The following is a 14,593-nucleotide window of genomic DNA, read 5'->3' as shown; positions in this document are numbered from 1 at the left end:
TAATAAATATTTCCTGTTCAAATTCTGCTAATCTCCATTACATGTGCCGAACAGCAGTCATACTTGGAGAAGATAAATTCCAAGTCCAGGTTGTTTTTTTGTTTCTTCCTCTTTAAACTCATGTGTCTTTGCATAATTAGATTTCTCAAGGGGCTCCCTTTGCCCAGGCATGCTAATGCAATTTCTCCTCTCTTTCTCTCAATTAACAATTAATCTTTGCCCAAAACTGGCCCGTGCTGCACCATACACAGAACAGAGGATGCTGGGAAAACCATATGCAGAGAGCGATGCTGAATCAATCTTTTACCCCAAGCAAATGATTACACTGCTGCTTCATTCTCCAGTGACTGGCAGATTAAAACAATTAGCACAAACATGGGTTTGCCTTCAGTGCCTTCTCACGCTCTGTCTCTTTCAGTCTCTTTGCCTGTCTGTCCTGCGTTTTCTGTATGTTTGCGCTCGTATGTATATCTAATAGTGCCTGGCACACTCTAATTACTCAGATGCTTATGCATCATGGTCTTACACACTGCGGATCAGCGTAGATGTTAATGCACAGCTTAGATGTACAGTAACATCTGTTCACTGAGTGTTACACATACAGTGAACCTCTAGTAGAAAACCATCATTTTGATATACATCTGTAATGAGTGGACACACTGTTTTATATACAATTTCGAAAAACAGTTTTTAGAAAGATTGCTGAAGTACGTTTACAAGAAAATACTATTTTAGTCTTTTGGCTTCAAATTTCATGTTTAATTCAATGTGCCACTTACCAGTTCTTTTTTAATTATTTCTGAAATTTAACAAAAGTGGTTTCTGAGTGAATATTTTTTCTATACCAAAATTTTATTTCAGTGTATGATCAGACCATCACTGGGAAATTGCATAAACTTAAAAAAGCATACAATCTTCTTATAATTAATTTATTAAGCACATATTAATTACTTATTGATTATTAACAGTATTGCACAACTAGATTGTCAGTAGTTTTTCTTGTGAAAAAAATTCTTACTGCTCCAAATGAGCCTAATGTAAAAACCTACATGTAAATTTAGATTTAAATATAAAAAATAAAAAAACCTAAAAATGTAACTGTGTGTGTGTGTGTATGTACGCACACACACACACACACACACACACACACACATACACACACACACACACACACACACATACATATATATATATATATATATATTATATATATATATATATATATATATATATATATATATATATATCCACACACATACATGCATATATACATATATACACACACACACACACACACAAAAGTTTGGAATCAGTAAGATTTTTGATGTTTTTTTTTTTCTTTTCTTTTGCTCATTAAGGCTGTATTTATTTAATCAAAAATACAGTAATAATAGTAATATTGTAAAATATTACTAAAATTTAAAATAAAAAATGTATATTTTAATATAATTTCAAATATAATTTATTCCAGTAGTGGCAAAGCTGCATTTTCATCAGTTATTGCTATAGTCTTCAGTGTCACAACATCCTTCAGAAATCATTGTAACATGCTAATTTATTATTAATGTTAGAAACAGTTGTGCTGCTTACTATTTTTTTATTATTATTATAATTTTTTTTTGGAACCTGTGATATTTCTTCAGTATTTTTTAATGAATAAAAAAATGGTTATGCAAAATCGAAATACATTTTTGTCTGATTACTAAAAGTAATAGTACACCTCTCCTCCACAAACTTTATTTTATACACAACTAATAATAAAAACAAAGAAAAGACCACAGCAGTCTTTTTTTCTATGGCACTGGTTAAATCACTATCAGCGGCAGATGTGGGATCTGATCCAATAATTCATTATCTGCCTCCTTGGCAAGAAGGTTTTTCGTGAAGATGCTCCTTTTCTAGACCCAATTATTAGAGAATATCCCCTGCAACATGAGATTTGTCTGTTTTCCATGACGTGAAGAACAGCCTGCTTGGCTTTAAGTCTTTAGTTATACTTCACTACCTTAAAGCACTTACCCACTTGGTAAGAAACATATGGTATGGAAATGCTGAATCACCCAATAGCCCATTTTTCCAAGCGCTAAAGCTGAAACTGCAGCAGTAAAAGTTCAATAAGGTTACTGCATTTGTTAATGACGAGTGTAGGACACAGTGTGACTAATGCAGACTTGGATTGACAGTGGGATAAACTTTGTCATCAATAAAGCAGATTAATATTGCTAAATCAGATTAATTAAAATGAAAAATAAAGAGTTGCTGTGCACTGACATTGAGATTCTTTTAAGCTGTTTACACAGAGCAGCTATAAAACATGTTGGCGTTCCATCTGCAAGACCACTATGGATAATGAAGGAGAAACATGGACTATTTAAGACTAACTGTTTTATTTTCTATTGCTGTAGATGTGAACCGGTGGGTAGACATGCATGCAAGTCCGAATTTTAAGTTTAAATATTATTTCACAACATAGCTGTTTTTTCAGTATTTTGATCAAATAAATGCGGCTTGGTAGCTTTGGTGAGCAACAACAAAGCAGAAAAAATAATCAGGAATTGATTGGATGATAAAAATTGGAGAATAAAAAGGTTGTAGTTCATCATAGGAGGCCCCTCCCCTCCTGAAATATGGCAAACACTGATTGGTTGAAACTTATGTGGGCTTGATAATGTCACCTGAAGAAGAAAGTCATTTCAAAAGCAGAGCTGGTTATTTTGATGAAAGATGAAAATTTTTGTAGTAATATGCATCGATCAATCATACACAAAAACACCAAAAATGTTTATGTGTAAATGTGATGTGTATATTGTTAAAAAAGTGTCAATACAAACTCTTCTTATAGCTGTCTATTTACTGCTATAAATGTCAGGTAGTCTGTACTGTACATTTTATGTGTGATATTTCCTCCAAAATTGCTTACAAGCACTAAAAGTAATGGATTCATTGATCAGCGGTCTTGATCTGGCAATACATGTAAAGAAGCAAATTTGATTGGGTCTCAGATTCTTGAGGAGTGACATCACAGCGCGAAGGTCGATTCATTATAATGTTTTGGTGCAATAATGTCGTGTCTTTTGATGCGAAGGAATGAGTTACATTTGTCACAGATTTTTTGCCCATCTGTATTATGTTCCCGTGGTGAACTTCCAATTACAGATATGTACTGTAGCTGAAAGCTATCTTAAAAAAAAGTTGGTCATTTATACATTTATACAACTAATATTAATGTGCTAAATGTGCTAATGTGCTAATAGTTCCTTTTAAAATTAAATGGATCGTCACACTAGTGGTGTGATTAGTTGGAACTGAGCCAAAACAAAATGAGCTTCTGCAATATAACAGCGCTAGTTCTTTCCATGCATGTAAAAAATTACACAATCGTCAGTGAAAATCCATTCAAATGAAGATGTAACAATGAGTGAAGGAGGTTTTATGGAATAGCTTATTTTCATACCTCGCGTGCTGAAGCTGAATCGATCACACTTTCATTTCAATTGGGAGGGTAATGGGTTGGTGATGATGACATGGATGGAAGCATTAGAAAAAGAAGCCCAAGGGGAAATGATTCTTATGCATGGTTATGAAAATGCCCGAGCTTAAATTCTCTGCTGGATTTTTGCACTGAGACCAAGAGCTGTTAAGTAATACAGCAAGACATGTGATAGAGCGAGACAGCGACACTAAAAACAGGACAGATGCTCTTCAGAGAAAGAGGGTAGAAAATTCAAATCCTCCTTTAAGAAGTCTTTCTCTCTCAGGAGAAATTAAGCCTCTTTATTCACCCTCTTTCATGTTTGTGCATTTCTCTTTCATGGCTCAGCTGTGCATCAGTGTCGTCCAGACATGAATTCACAGATCTTGGGAAGTTGTAATAATCATTTGCTTCTCTGTTCCGCTTCCACTCTGAAACAATTAACCAAAACCAGACACCATAAACACAAGTAAACACAAGATAAACAAGTTAAGTCTTAATAACGATTCTTTAAGTCCTTGAGTATATTTTTAATAAGTTAACTTGTAAGTCTTAACTATACTAAACAAAAATGTATATATTCAATTCCACTTTCACTCTGAAATGATTATTTATTTATTTATTTATTTATAAAAAGAAAAGCCAAAATTAATTAAATAAAATTAAATAAAATTAAAATACATTTAAATAAATAAATAAATAGGCTGTTCAGTGAGTATAATTGCTTCTACTGATTTAGTGATTTAAATAACAGTTAAAGACTGAATCATTTGTGACTGATTTGTTATAAAGAATCAGCTCTTAAGAGTCATTCAGTTCTTCATTCAGTTTCACTAACGATTCTTTTAGTATTTGAGTACATCCTCAATAACTGATCTTAACTATATACTAAGCAAAAGTAAAATACTTATAAATAAATAAATAATATATAAATAATAATATATATATATATATATATATATATATATATATATATATATACATATACATATACATATACATAGCATATATATATATATATATATATATATATATATATATTATTTATAAAGATAAAAGTACCAAAATTTAAAAAAGAAAAAAATAGTAAGTGCTCTTAAATAACATGAGTTCAGGCTGAATCATTAATGAATCATTTGTGACTGATAAAGAGCACTAAAGAGTTGTTCATAGTTTGTCCTAGACTGCAATGAAATGGAAAGCAAATAAGACTTTTGCTAAAGTTTTCTGCTTCTCATCTTTCTCTCTGAGAAAAAAAGGCTCCAGGAATCTTACATGAATGTTTGGAGTTTCAGAAGAGATCACAATGTCTCAAACTGTGCTCAAGTTTGCCAAAACACTAAATTCACCAACCAGAAGTCAGATCCCAATAGGAATATATTTCTCATCAAATCAGTTCCGATCTATGTAACCTCACCACTGCAGATCCTCTTCCATGATCTTCCTGCATCTCTCTTTCTTCTTCTCTCTCTCTCTTTCTATTATGCCCTAATCCATCCAGACTGCAGTCTCAGTACACATGAGCGTTGCCAAATTGCTGCCAAGTCTCTCTAACCACCCTCTTTTTTTCTCTATCTGTTCCCATCGCTCTATATTTCATTTTCTCATTTGGCAGATGACCTTCAACAGTGGACAAAAGCATACAGGACTACTTCCTAATGAACTGACATTCTCTTCAGAACACACTATCCCTGTAGTCATTGCTGCAACTCCTTTTTTTCATCAGCGCTCTCTCTCTCTCTCTATCTATTGCTCCACTGACTGCTTGCATTCCTCTCTCAACCCACCAATGGCACATAGACATCATGCTCAGTCAGTAGAGTGAATGAACCAAGATCTGTTTAAGCTCCACTCCATGGTGTATAGATCCACAGTTGAGTTCAGTCGGAAAGTGAGAGAGAGATGGGGATGAATGGACTTCACTCCATCCTCCCACTCCTGTTCCCTTCACACAACAGACTTCCTTCTTCCTTTCCAGTGCTATGCTATTTATGACAACTATGCAGTGACTGATCTTTTTAACCATTTTGAGCAAAGGGTATAACATCTTCCAAAATGTTTGTGCTTTTTTTTTTCATCTGGAACAACATGTTACACCATGACAACTTACAAAAAAAAAAAGAAGAAAAAAAAAGCCAGCTTATAAATCTCTCATTATGCTATATTATCACCAAATATTAGATTCAATCTTTTCGTCAACTTATTTTCTTTCACTTAGGATAGGCTTTGCATTTTTTTTATACTGATTGATTGTAGGAATCATTGATCTAACCTCGGTTTTTAAATGTACAAAAAAAAAGATAGTTGTATCTCGGCCAAATATTGTCCTATCCTAACAAATCATACATCAATGGAAAGCTTATTTAAGACTGATTTTGTGGTCCAGGGTCACATATATTCAAACAGAAAACAGCTATTTTAAATTGTAATAATATATTCAGCAATACTGTTTTTACTATGTGATCAAATAAATTCAGCCTTGATGAGCATAAAACAATCTGACATACCTGTAAGTGAAAAAGAATGTTCAAGGGGGACATCATGTAGGGCAAGGCTTGCTCTGATTATATGAGAACATCTGAGGGTGCAATGTTATTACCCACATGGCTTTTGGATTCTGAAAGAACATATATTTACAAGATGAGCGCATAAAAGATTACCAGTAGAGTATGTAATTTATTTTGCACACATGTCTGCATGTTTGAAATTCTGAAGACACAGACGTCACTTGGGAGCAGAAATCCTTTTAAAAATGGAAGCGGGAACAGTACTGGCCCAGAGACACCAGAGAGAACAAGAGAGATGTCAGCCATTTTTAAATCAATGTGCTTTTAGGCTCTCTGCTGGTATTACACTGCGACCAATCTGTCGTTGGAACAGTACAGCATGTATGTGTGTGAGATATCTGCATGCATTTCTGTGTGTGTGCAGCGCAGCGCTCCCACTGGAATGAATAAGCCAGCATGGCTAAATATGGTCCTTCAGATTAAAGACAGTGTTAGAGGTTAATGAAGTAGCTTCTTCATTTAAACCTCAGAATGGATTAGTTAGTTGTAAAACTACACTGACCACCCAAGACCTAACTAATCGAAATGTCAGTCTTTGAATGTTGCAGCTGTAATTTTATCGTCTTGCATTGAGAGTTGCTGTGATTTGACGTGATTACATCGGAAGCCTTTGAGCCTGGATGCTCTGCGTCTATTGTGCTGCAAGGCCAAGAAAAAAAAAGTTTCTTGATCATAGACTTGATTATACTAAGAGATCAGACAGCTCTGGCAGTCTCAGATGCTTTTTTTAGCTATGAAGACAGTCGAACAACCCCCCCACCCCAGCCCCCCCAAACATCAGAACAGAGCCGAGCAACATTTTTAGTCACTTACAGAAGTCTGTTTGAGATAGAGACATCACGGAAACATTAGACAGTCACTCAGATCTCACAGCAGCTGAAGGATTTATTTGTGAATTCAGCCCATATGTTCTGACTATTGTTACATTATATGTCACTAACATGAAAATGTCACTATATGATGGTTCTGATAAATTTAAATTTGTTTAGGCTTCTAAAAGTTTTTTAAAACCTCCTTTTAACTTACCATCAAGTTTATTGTCTTCATCTAACATTTTATTTTTATGATACCATATAGTCTTACAATGCCAGAATTGTATGGTATCCAAAATTATTATTTAAGTATTTTACAGGCAATCATAAATATTTGCAATGAATAAATACATTTTATATATATATATATATATATATATATATATATATATATATATATATATATATACACACACACACACACACATATGTGTGACTATTTTATTTTAAATAGTGTATAAAATATATATATATATATATATATATTATAATATTATTATTTTTTTATTTTCATATTTTGTCATGTATATATGTGAATATATTACAAAAAAATAAAATATTATATAGAAACAATTTTTAGAATGTAAAATTATATATACATATATGTATATACATGTATAAATATATATGAACATATATACAGAGAGAGAGTACAAATAAAAAAATATATAAAATTGAGTTAATATAATAAATTAGTTAATATATTAAATATAAACAATTAGAGATAGTGTGAGAGAGAGGGTACCAAAAATATTAAATACTTATAAAATACTTAATAAAACTTATAATTATAATAATTATGGTATATTATAGCATAGTATAATTTAAGTACACACATTGTTTAGATTATATATATATATATATATATATATATATATATATATATATATATATATATATATATATATATATATATATATATATATATATAATGAAAATATTAATGGTTTTGATAATGAAAATAGTTTTTAACTTATAAGTTCCTGCTTCTTCCTTTAAGACAACATCCTGTGGTTAACCTGTATTTATCTCATGTTTTCAAATGTCCGATGATATAAATAATTTAATATTTGTACTTACTGAAATGTCAAACCTGTAAGATGATCGTGCCAGGTCAGCATTTTACATCAAACATCGCACACTGTTATATTTGCCTGAAGGCGCTGTTTTACAGGAACTATATAAGGTTCCCTGAGTGCCGAAGGGAATAAAAAAATTTCCCATTCCGACCCACATGAGAATGTTCATTTGTGTGAATGATCACAGACGTGCTGAGTGATGTTGTCTGGGATCAGGAGTTTGGCATTTGAATCATGGGAGATCAACTATCTGACACAACCATTAACTGTGGCCTTGATCAATAATTTAACTCTGGTAATTTAGGCTCTATAATTAGGGATAGTGGATGGTGTCTTGGCCGCTTTATAGGTTGTGGCTATCGTAGTGAAGATGCCAGATGGAAATAACAGGCAATAAGTGTAGTCTCTCCGTCTAATATAGGCCAAGCCAAACATATCCACTTCTCAACTCTCTGAAATCAAGCAATATCTTACACAAAGTTAATTTAACTAGTTTTCAAAGATATTTCACTGGTAAACAAGAAAAAAACAAAAACTGTTTATTAAATACATTGTTCAAACCAATAGTCCAATATGAACAATGAACTTGTTAACATTTGTCTTTTACCATATTTTTTGTTTCCAGCGTGCAACTATTTTTCTTTCAATTCAATTCAAATATTGGCAACTAAATATTTCATGCATTATATTGAGGCCACTACATTGGACTTGCAGTATATGAAAGAATATAATCGATCCAGCTTTCCCGTAGCTGCATTTTTAATGACTCTTATTGTTCATATTGAGGACATACGGAATGCTCCATCAATGAAAACGGGTAACTTGAATAAGATCTATAGTTTAATGTTACCCATATAACAAATGAACTGAGCAGAACCCAGAGAAATCGAATAAATAAATAATATATACAAAAGGAAAGCTATGCACGGAATTTAGGCCCTTTAAGGCTTTTTAAATGAAAGGTTTATCGCTGCTCGCTGTTAATGAATGTACATAGAGAAATGCTGTTTTAACAGAAGCTAGCTCGTTTGTGTTTTTGTTTTGTTCCACGTTCTTGTGTTACATCCAAGGATCGATTGCCTCTACCCTCAGCCCATAAATAAGTTCTCTTTAGCATTGAAATATGAGGCCTTGGGCATGATAGGTTTGAGTGTTTGCTTAAGAATCCTTCCACACAAGGATGATTTTAAAATAACACACAATGCAAGCTGCTAATGTAACATAGGCCTTTTGTCTCATGTTTTTATTATCAGGTTCCTAAAGTATCTGTTCTAATTGTCTCCTTCCAAACTCAAAATCAAAAATTGCCAATATATACTTTCTTAAAACAATAAACGAAACAAAACAAAATAAAAAAATAAGTAAATGAAATAAAATTTAATTAAATGTATATGTACTGTTTACAATAAATTATTTGTTATACATACACAAATTGTTTCTATGGTATAAATTCTGTGAATCTGTATCAGATATAACACACACAATTTGTACTTTTTGTCAGTGTTGTGCACCATTTTGATTGACAGATGAGACGGTAAGGAGCGAGAGAAGTGAGAGCTGAGAGCTGTTCTGTCTTGGAAGCTCTGTGTCTCGTTCAGGCCTCAGTGTGCCACAGCTCAGATTAAAAGAGCAGAGGAGATGAGGTTATCACGCTTCTGAGACTAAAACAGACCCACTGCAGCCCAGACCGAGCTGTGACATGCAGGGAGGATGTGCCACTTAGGGCACATAAGATGGAGAGATCAGGCAGCAAAAAACATAACTCATTTCTTTTCCACATCACCACTCATTCCAGACCACAACACCAGACCCACGGCACGGGAATTTTTACACCTCTCATGAGAGCCCGTGTTCCTCTGCAGTACTGAAACATGGTGTTCTGGTTGCTAAGGCATTGCTACATAGGGTCATAGGTTTTCTAGGTGGTTCTGGCACATTACTAGTTGCTAGGGACGTCATGGTGGATGTTAGAGTAGTGCTATATGGTTGCTAGTTTATTCCGGTTGGTTACATTGATGGTTGCTAGAGCAGAGCTATGCAGGTGCTAGGGTGGTCCAAGTGGTTGCTATGGTGTTCTGGTAGGTTTTTACAGGATTACTCTGCAGTTGCTAGGGAGTTTAGGGTGGCTGTAATGGGACTGCTATGTTGTTGCTAGGGTGGTCCATGTGGTTGCTAAGGCATTGCTACATGTTTTCTTATGTGTTACTGGTGGTTCAAACGCATTAACATGCAGTTGCTAGTAAGTTCAGGATGGTTGTTAAGGCATTGTTATACAGTTGCTAGATTATACCGGTTGGTTACATTGCTAGGTGCATTGCTACATTGCTAGAGCATAGCTATGCAGTTACTTGGGTGTTACTTAAGTTGTTGCTATGGCCCTTAGGGTGGTTGATAAGGCATTGCTACATGGTTTCTTCAGTGGTCCAAGTGCATTACTAAGCAGTTGCTTGGGAGTTCAGGGAGGTTGCTAAGGCATCGCTATGCTGTTGCTAGGGCATTCACTGTGGTTGCTATGCTATTGTGGTAGCTAAGGCATTGCATAGTTTCTTAAGTGTTACGGATGGTTTTAGTGCCTTACTATGCAGTAGCTAAGGTGTTCCAGGTGGTTGCTAGGGCATTGCTTCATGTTTTTTAGGTGTTTTCAGCTGGTTCCAGGGCATTGTTATGCAGTTGCTTGGGTGTTCTAGGTGGTTGCTAAGTATTAACACCACTAATAATGGTTTCCAAGAAATTATATATAATATAAAAGAATAACAGTTACAGAAGATCTTTTCCCAAAGGCCATAAATCACCACCGATGCTGTGGCTTACAGGACAAGCCACTAATGGATAGAAGATTAAAGAATGAAGTTTGCCCATGTGATTTACTCTCATTAGAGTTGAAAAGGATAAAGATATTTGATCCAATTCCAAGTAACAAACATCAGAATGCCACAACAGTGATAAGACAAGCTGAAATGCTCGACAGATGGACAGACACGTGAGGGAACACGTTTGTTGTTTGTTCTTAAATTCGTAACTGAACGCGGAAGCCAGATTATGGTGAAATGCAATGTTTACAAGAAGGCTTTCTAAATATCCCAAATCTTATCAAAGATAATAAATCGCTCTGGCCTCTTCCCCTCACACACAACTGATACATTATAATTCAGCAGGATGTCCCAGATTTCAGTTCACTGAATCGTGATGTGCTGACAACCCCTGAACTTTCGCAGACATTTTCTGTGTTTCTGAAGATAGAAAATGCATTTATTCTGTTGGTGAAAGACGCTGCCGCAAGATGACCTTTGGATCAGCTGCCTTCTCTCTTCACAAAGCTTTTGAACTTCAGTAATCGAAGTGTCAGATGTTTTTGTGCTCTGAGGTAAAACATAGCCGACAGGGTTGAGTTGCCAAATTCACTACACACACATACACAAACACATGCAGCAGGGACCAAAGGAATGTTTTTATTGATCGTTACCTTAGCTTGAATTAATAATGTCTCTAGTCACTAAATAACATCAGGGACTCATCAGAGAGAACTGCCTCTATTAGGTCACACAGTTTGGACAGTTATAAGACATTTCTACTAGGGCTGAGTTTAGTGAACTGCACAGTTTGTTTTTATTCATTCCCTTTGTATGTTCATGCTTAATAAATTGAAGTTGCATTTCCCTGAAAGGAACATTTTAGCCAAATTATGCATCATTTACTTACCGTAATATTATTCCACAGCGTATGATTTTTCTTTTTCTGTGGAGTACACAAAGGATATAAAAATATGCACTATTTTTGACAAAATAAATTTTAAAAAGAGCTAAAAAAACCAGTAAAAACTAAACTCAATAGCTTTAAATACATTGAGTGAATTTAGTGTTATTTTAATGTCATTGGGATACTATTATGGTTTTTGGTTTAAATTTTATTTTAATATTTTCTACTTACATTTTTATTAGTTCTTTTTTTTTTTTACATGTCTAGATTTTTTTTTTTGTCATTTCTGTTTTACTTTCTTAAAGTTTTTAATGTTTAATTTCAGTTAACATATATTTTAATTAACAAAAATGTTTTTCAATAAACTGAAATTTAGTTTTAGTTTACTACAATAAACCTGCATCAAAATATTATAATGTACTGTATGAAAAATAGCTATTCATTTTAAGATTTGCTAAAGATTACATAACAGTGTAAATTAGTTTTTAGCATTTTGAAAGTATAAATTATATGCAATACAAATGTATAAATAGAGGAAATGAGTATGCACAATTAAATATCCTATATCTAACAATGTATATATACAAAATCAGCTGATACATTACATGGTAGCAAAATATTGTCCATCCCTACAGTTTCATTGTATTCATGCTTAACATTTTGTGCTGTCTTACTGTTCTTTTATTCTGTTCATCTCACCTAATTTGAATTTAGACTTTTATCACTATTCTCCCTCCCTCCAATAAATCCCTCATCTTTTTTTTCACATATATTTCTCTAACAGCAGGCCACCCATCGGCCCTCGTCTCTTTTAGACTGTCAGGTCAGTGTGGGTAGGATGTGAAAGTGCGAAATGGATCTGTAATGGGCTGAATCAGAAGGTTTAATGACAGCCGGTGAGGCTGTGCTCAAAGTTCTGGCCCATTCTCTGTCACCCCATGGGGGTCCGGTTTACAGGCCCTCACTGAGTGCAGAGAAGCTGATGTCATTTCCATGTGGCTGTTTGCCAGGCACACTGTAAAATGCCCTCTTCCTCTGGAACAGTGAAAACCCCTCAAAGCAAATGCAGTGAGTCACATTTCCTCTTCTGTGCAAAGCCCTTCCACTTCATTTAGCTTGTTAGGGTGTGTGAAGATTCTTAAACAAGATGCATCTTAGCCTGAAATCGGTAAGGAAAACAAGGCTGCAAAATGTCGAATACATCAACATGATGTTATACCACTAATACAGCTCTGTGTAGTACTATTTCAAGATTCCCATTCCCTAATTAAAGATTAGCATTAATACAAATACATATAATCAGTGTCAGCATATTCCTGAAGGATCATGTGACACTGAAGGGTGAACTGAAGAAATACATTTAATTTTAAAATATGATCAAATAGAAAATAGTTTTTTTTATTATTATTATTGTAATAATATTTCACAGTATTACTGTTTATATATATGCGTGCGTCTGCGTGTGTGTAATTAAAAAAAAAAAAATAATTACCTGGCACTATTCTCTTTCTTTGTCATTGTATTGAGTTCAATTGTGGATTTTAATCCCAGCAAATTAGTCCATGCTAATCCTTGATAACCTTTAATAGAGGTTATGCACATGCACAATATGAAATTAGAGTGACAGAAGCCATGTCAGCATGCAGTCAGCATGTAGTACTGGATTAGATTGTTCAAAATGTTCAAAACTATGCATGTCTCTTCCAGAGCTGTTATAATAATAAAGCTAATTCTGTCAGCACACTGTGAACCCCACACAGGAACTGACTAATAAACTCTTTAATGAGGATTAGAGATTCACATACGCAAATCTGATTGAGACAATCTGAATGTGTCTTTATCTTTAACACCTACAAATCTCTCTCTATCTCTCCTTGTCCCATGATATTTATATTGCAACCCAGGCTCACTGGAAAAAACATGCCTGTGTTGACATTTATGCAAAATGATATTGCCCCAGCACTCCGCATTGCAAGTATAATGCTGTACCAGGTGAGCTACTGAGCAAGTTTACTACGTCGACCCCTTTAACTAGTTTTCTCAGCAAGATTTTCTTCAAAATTTTGCTCCACTATGACAGTAGCTGGCCATAGAAAAAGAATGCTTATACTTATTATGACTATAGTGCCCCTTGTGGCAATACTAATAATGCAATGCATACTTGCCCTATATTATGACACATTTTTAAAAAAGCTGACATTTCCATCGGCCATCTTAAATAAAAATGATCACTCACCTTGTCTCAATGCATTCTGGGAATGCAGCCTCATAGACAGGGTTTATGTATCTCAGTCAAACTGCTCCTATAATAAAAACATTTTAAAAAACATGTTAAATTGTTGTTACAGACCATTTTTACTCACATTTGGTACTTAGAAAGTGTAATTTTTTGTCCTCTATATGTCCATCTGTGTGAGTGTGATTCTTTATGTTAGTACAGATACAGTCTGTGTTTTTGCGGTGTGTGAGTGTACTAAGCATGCATGCATGTGAGATAGTGCTGGAATGATGATGGGTCAGGGTGCTGTGAAACATCAGGCCTCACAGCCGTGGGCTAATTTTAGCCCTGGTGCACTGTACACTGCTACAGTATCTCTCACATAGGCAGATTAATAGAGTTACAGAAGCCTCTACTGTATCACTGCTGTTGCCCGAGCCATTCCAAGAGACAGTGGTGGGAGGAGAGAAAGAAGGAGTGTGGAGATACAGAAGGAGGTCGAGAAGACGAATAGAGAGGAAAACAAGAGAAAGTATTTAGTTTGAGCAGAGTTTGCTGCAGAATTCTTAAGGTTTGCATAGGAATGAATGAGAGATTGCTGCGGTCAGCAAGATTTTCAGTAGAATGTGCAAACCAGGCTCTTTTGGAAAACAGTATATCATGGTGCTTCTTGCATGTTTTGTGACACTTTCAGAGTTCAGTTGAGTTCAGTTCAGTTTTCATGTTAAATTTGATCCCAAACAATTGAA

General features: G+C 34.5%; 1 protein-coding gene and 1 long non-coding RNA gene across 2 annotated transcripts in view; one reads left to right on the top strand and one right to left on the bottom strand.

Annotated features, from left to right (window-relative positions):
- LOC109055574 (potassium/sodium hyperpolarization-activated cyclic nucleotide-gated channel 1-like) overlaps positions 1 to 14,593 on the top strand; it is an 89,193-nt gene that overhangs the window by 17,740 nt on the left and 56,860 nt on the right. The window lies entirely within an intron of this gene.
- The window catches only part of LOC122149274, a 62,859-nt gene continuing 60,460 nt past the window's right edge, over positions 12,195 to 14,593 (bottom strand). The window contains exons 6-8 of the long non-coding RNA XR_006162905.1: positions 13,863 to 13,929; positions 13,119 to 13,206; positions 12,195 to 12,785 (exon numbers count right to left, since the gene is read on the bottom strand). This is a non-coding gene — a long non-coding RNA (uncharacterized LOC122149274). The remainder of the gene's footprint in view (positions 12,786 to 13,118; positions 13,207 to 13,862; positions 13,930 to 14,593) is intronic.

This window comes from Cyprinus carpio, chromosome A21, assembly GCF_018340385.1.
Source record: "Cyprinus carpio isolate SPL01 chromosome A21, ASM1834038v1, whole genome shotgun sequence".
In the NCBI taxonomy this organism is placed as follows: Eukaryota; Metazoa; Chordata; class Actinopteri; order Cypriniformes; family Cyprinidae; genus Cyprinus; species Cyprinus carpio.
Note: the sequence above shows the minus strand (reverse complement) of the source record. Positions and strands in the feature narration are given on the sequence as shown.